This window comes from Camelus bactrianus, chromosome 18 (genome assembly GCF_048773025.1).
Source record: "Camelus bactrianus isolate YW-2024 breed Bactrian camel chromosome 18, ASM4877302v1, whole genome shotgun sequence".
Taxonomy (NCBI): Eukaryota; Metazoa; Chordata; class Mammalia; order Artiodactyla; family Camelidae; genus Camelus; species Camelus bactrianus.
In genome coordinates, this window is record NC_133556.1 from 5,868,868 (window position 1) to 5,874,867 (window position 6,000).

A 6,000-nucleotide genomic window follows, 5' to 3' on the forward strand; every position below is an offset into this window, starting at 1 on the left:
TGGGACATACTTCTTATACTAAAAAAAATTATTCAATGTTTATCTGAAATTCAGATGTAACTGGACATCTTATCTGGAAATCCTACCCCCAGTATGCGTGAGCAGCAATGCCACCTCTCTGTCTAATCTAATACAGATACTAAAAGCATAAGGAGCCAAAGGGAAAATAGACAAACTAGGCATCATCAAAATTAAAAACTTCTGTGCTTCAAAGGACACCATCAAGAAAGTGAAAGGACAACCCACCGAGTGGTAGCCAATCCCTGCAAAGCATGTGTACGTGCTAGGGCGCTGGGAAAACCTATTTTACAACTCGGTGATGAAAGGACAGCCAGTTAAAAGATAGGCAAAGGATCTGAACACACATTTCCCCAAAAAAGACAAATGGACAAGAAGCACATGGAAAGACGCTCAACACATCCGTGACGGAAACGCAAACCTAAACCACCGTGAGGCCACGTTGTACCCCCGAGGCTGGCTGTAGTAAGAAGGACAACATCCAGTGTTGTTGAGGCGGCAGAGGAATCCGGAGATGATACGCTGCTGGTGAGAATGTAAAGTGGGACAGCCACTGTGGAAGACAGTCTGGCATTTCCTCAAAAGCTTAGGGGAGAGGGTATAGCTCAGTGGTAGAGCGTGTGCTTAGCATGCATGAGGAACTGGGTTCAATCCCCAGTACCTCCACTGGAAAAAAAAAAAAAAGATTAAAAAGAGTGTTTGACCAAGAAGTTCCTACCCTAGGTATATACCCAAGAGAAAGGAAAACATACCACACAAAAACTTGTACACAAATGTCCAAGGCAACACTGTTCATAAAAGCCAAAAAGTGGGAAATGTTTCCATCAATGGGTGAAAGGATAAACAAGGTATTGTTCAGCTGTTAAAAAAAAAAAAAAAAGATTACAGATTCACATTGCAACATACACAGATAAAACTTGACATCATTGTACTAAGTGAAAGAAGTCGGACACAAAAGGCCACATACTATATGGTTATGACTCCACGTATGTGAAGTGTCCCGAACAGGGAAGTCCACAGACAGACAGCAGGCTGATGGGGGAGGAGGGGGGAAATGGAGAGAGACTGCTGAAGGGTATGGGGTTGTTTTAGGGTGATGAACTATTCTCAAATTGTGATGGTTGGTTATACAATTCTGGATACTAAAAACCACCGGATTGTGCACTTGAAATGGGTGAGTTGTATGGTGTGTGAATCATCAATAAAGTTTTATTTTAAAAAACACAAACTCAGTCACGCACACATACACCTTGGGGGCGTAAGACAGAGCCTTCGCGGAGGGGCCAGCCTTGGTGGAGCGGTGGAGGATTCACACTGAACAGACCCACGGGTGCCCAGGCGTGCCACTGCGTGCTGGGAGGAGCTGTACCGGGGCTCAGGCGTGGCTTGACGTGAAAGGATTCGTACTAGCAGTCACCCTTGCATGCGGTAGCTGTAGGGAAATTCTCCACCAGAGCTCCAACGGAATGAAGGATCAAGGATTCTGTGTGGAAAAGCCCCTCACATCTGATGATCTGACTTTCATGATGCAACCCTTCCTGGATCGCTGTGCTCCTCGCTGTTCCTGGAATGTGGTAAGCGCGGTCCTCTCCAAGGGCCTGTGCACCTGCTGTTCTTTGTGAGATGTTTTTTCCCTGGATGTTAATATACTAGGATTTTCAGCCAGGGAAAGGAGGGAGCGGCACCAGCAAAGGCCGGGTGGTGAGAGTCTCACTTGTGCGAGAAGATGCTGGGGGCCCTGGGGAGGCTATAAGCTGAGAGGCTTTTACTGGCAGATCATGGAGTAGGTGATGGAAATCCGTGACAAGGTGGTGCGACGGTCCTGCGTGGGTGTCAGACGTGAAGAAAATGGGGCAAGGGGCTACACCAGGGCACCCTGGGCAGCAGCTGGGGTAAGGTTTCTCTATGGTGTAATCAGAGCAGAACAATATTATGAAGAAACTATATGCTTAATTCAGGGTACAAGACAGGTGATGTAAGTGGCTTTGAAAGCATTTGAGGGGGAGTCACTTGCTACCCTATGATTCTGATGGTGAATTGGTGTCTTCCTACAGAAGGACAATCTAAACTTCGTTTGCACTGGGACTTTTCATCTGGCACCCACATTGTGATGAAGCAGACAGGGACGGGAGGTGGGGGTGGCAGTGCCATTTCATGTTTCTGGATAGTTTTGTCTTGATGAGGCCTGCCCATGGCCGTAACACACCGCACAGGATGGCACGCAGCACAGGGACTCCTGGGTGAGAAGATGGCAGTGTCTGTGTGGTGCTGAGAGAGCCTGTGGCAGTGTCTAGGGGAACCTGATGGAGCCTTGAGGGAAAGAGAAGTCAAACACTGGAGAATAAACGAGGAATGGCTGACTGTATTTTAGCTATCCCGTTCTCTTATTTAGCTTTAAGGCTGTTTCCTCAGTGAAGCCTTTTGTGACCACCTTGTGCCTCGTCCCTCCCCAAGCAGAACACAAGCTAGCTTTCTTCGAGTTCCCCCATTTCATTTATCAAGAGATAGGACAGCAGGGTCATTAAGAGCCCAAGCTCTGGAGCCAGACTGCCTAGGTTTGAACCCCGGCTCCACTACTACTAACCATGTCTCGGTTTTCTCATCTGTAAAAAGAGGGATGTTAATAGGACTGACAGCCCCTGTGATTGTGGGAGACAAGGCTGACGGTACTGGAGACAGTCCGCGCTGGCACGGGGCTCAGCTGTCAGTGAGACCAGCCATCATGACGACGAGACTGGCGCCTCCTTCCGCGGGGGAACCACGGACTGTTCATCTCTGTATCCCCTACGTGCTCCCTGAGCTGCTGGCCAAGAGCTTCAAGGACGAGGGAGTGGCGTGGGGCGTCAGAGGAGGGGCTGGGATCCCCTCTGGGGTCTGGGGAGAGGGCGATGAGGGAGGTCAAGCCCGGGCTTCGGGCTCCAAGGGCTTCGAATCTCACTGTATCAGTTACTGTGCCTGGAGAACTTCCCTCCCTCCTCTCCTTCCTTCCTTCATTCCTGAAGCAAAGGGAATAAAAATGGGGGCAATAATAGTACCTACCTCACAGAATCGTGATGGATGAACGGAGTTAACATATAAAGCGCTTAGAACAATGCCTGACACACAGTGATGGCTCCATGGATGTTACTTCTTACTACTTTTATCTCTTTTTAAAAATATTTTTTTCTGATTATGAATGCCATACTTACTTTTGGTAGAAAAGTGAAAATGTAGGAAAACCCCCACCAGAGGGAGGGAGTCAGAGGTATGAACAAGTGATAAGTAAAAGATGGACATGGGGAGACAAGCCCGGTAATAAACGTGTGTACAAGATGCAGCTCAGGGAAATGATGGACCTGGTGGGGGTGGAGGGTGGCATCCACCATGCCCGGAAAGGTGAAGCTTAGGAGGAGGTTTTGACAGATGAGTAGGAGTCTGTTAGGTGGGCGAGGAGGGGAGGGTGTTAGCACGTGCAGAGACAGAGAGACTGCACTGTCTTCGCGAGGCTGTCACCCCAGCTTTGCATCGCTCCAGCATAACCCACGTGGGAGGGGACGAGGAACGAGTCAGGAACGGCCTGGGCCAAGGCAGGAGTCACAGGAGTGAGCAAGACCGGGTGGGCGGGAGATACAGACTGGAGGGGAGAGGAAATGGGAGAATCCATGCATCCAGAACCAGGCCCAGCTTTCTGGCGTGGCTGACTGGGAAGCTGATGATGTCAGCAACCAAAGCAGGGATAACTCAAGGGACACTGCTTGTGGAGGAAGATGCTAAGAATCCTTTGTCGTTCGTGAAGAAGCCCCTCTGGTGGCCGCATTTATCCACGTAGGTAGAAAATAGTCCATGGGAATTTTGATTCATTAAAAAAACTTCAGTTCTTCATTATTGCTATATTTAAAATAATGCACCTGACTGGGCTTTCTTTTATTTTCTGAAGTGGGGGAAAAAAACTTAAACTCTATATAAAACAACTTATGGGGGGAAAATATCTTTGGGGAGCTTTTAAAAAGCAATCTTTTAATTAAAAAGGAACAATTTGTTAAGACGTTCCCCACCACCACTCCATGGTTCACATTTCTGTCGGCTGAAATGTTCAGGTAAAACCAAGCTTTCCCTTTACTTGGAAACTTAGAACATATCCTCTCTCAGAATTATCTTGAGTTCTATCTCAAAGAACAGGCATGACTCGGGATGGGCTGGAGGCACCAGGGACCAAATTGCCTTTGCTGGGACTGCTAATGTCCTTGGAAATCATTTCACAGGTGAGAAGGCAAAGCTAACAGTGGAAGGCAGAAGCTTACAAGGAGGCAGATTTCAGCCCTCCTTAACTCCCAGCCATCGGAATGCTCATCAGTGGAGTCACCTGCCTCTGCCCGGTGCCACAATCAACGAGCCGCCTCTCCCTGAAGGCGCCGCCAGAGACTGGAGAGCCGTTCGCCGCGGCTGCTGCTGGAAGCATCTGCACGGAGCGGGAGGCTGAAGGTGGCTTCCAAGGCCCTCCTGGACTCCGATTTTCACTGATGGGAGGTAAGGAGCTGGAGCAGGACATGGGGACACTGTGAGTGAACAAACTCACAGGGCACGGAGGCGGGTATGTTTTGGGGCCTTGTTACCACCGTGCTATTTGATGTGACAAAGATTTCTTTGCTTTAACAAACCTTCCTCACGCTCCCAAACCTTTTCTTAGACCCACGTGTGTGCTTCCCTGTAAATTCTAGTTTTAGCGAGAGCCGTGCTAAATCAGTTTGGCAAGAGTCCTCCGCCCTTCACATCTGACCCGCCCCAGTATCTCATCAGATACCTCATCCTGCTGCGTCGCCCCAGGGTGATGTCTGACCACCCCAGCCTGTCTTCAGCAAGACTCCTTACCCCTGATGCTTCCCCTGAGAGTCTCCACCCACTGACGCCCAGCCTGCTCCTTACTGTGCATCCCCACAGACTGCGCTGTGCTCAGAATCGAGCCCAGTTACAACAGCTGTGAATAAAATCTGTTTTTACCGCCCTAACGACTCTCCATCCCCGGGTTTTCAACATCTGGTTTTCCAATGTGAGGAGGAGCTCAAAGAGAAGGCAATACAGTTATGTAGAGACCAGCTCGAGGAAAGCCTTGACTCTATGGCTAAGGAGTTTGAATTTTATCCTTTAAGGGCGAAGCCACTGAAAATTTTTTGATAAAAGAGTGACAAGATGGGTGTAGTGCTTTGGAGAGGTAAGCTTGAGAAAAAATAAAGATACTAATGCATTAGGAGACTGTGTCATCCAGGGAGAAGTCATGAGGACTCGAACTCTGGGACTTGCAGCAAAGGAAGTTTGAGGAACTAGGAAGGAGACTGGAGAATCCTCTGACAGGACGAGGCAGTTGCCTGGATGAGGTTTACTCTTCACACGTGCCTGCTCCCCTCACATCAGAGGCACGGAGGCCACGTGGTCCAGCCTCCCAGCAAGCAGAGCAACCCAGGCGAGGCCTTCTGTGCGCTGACCACAGGGCAAGTTCAACCGTTTCTCATCTGTAAGGCGCAGTTATCACTAACGCCTGCCTCACACACAGGTTGTTGTAAAGATTAAGTGATTTCATATATGAAAACTACTTGGAAAAGGGCCAGGAAGGCCCTTTTAGGCCACGTGTCAGCTATTATTACCTTCACCTGGAAACCCCACCGCCTCCACGACCTCAACCACAACACCCTCCCCCCGCAGCAGTCCATCTTTCCACCCCCTGCTCAGGAAACGTGCCCAGGACTTGACCCTGGTTCGATGCAGGAGGATGAGCATCAACAAACTTGAAAGTTTTGACCCTGAGAGGTTTACAGAGATTTTGAGAAGGGGTACTTATGGGGAAAAAAATGTATCTGGTTTGAAAGAAGTAATTTGAAACTTTTAGAGGCCCAAGTGTCAATGCCCTGCAGTCTGCTAGAGACCTGAAACCAGAGCTTGGAAGAGGTCAGTACCACACTGTGTAGATTTAAAATGTATTTAAATAGAGGTTAATAGTTGAGGCCATGA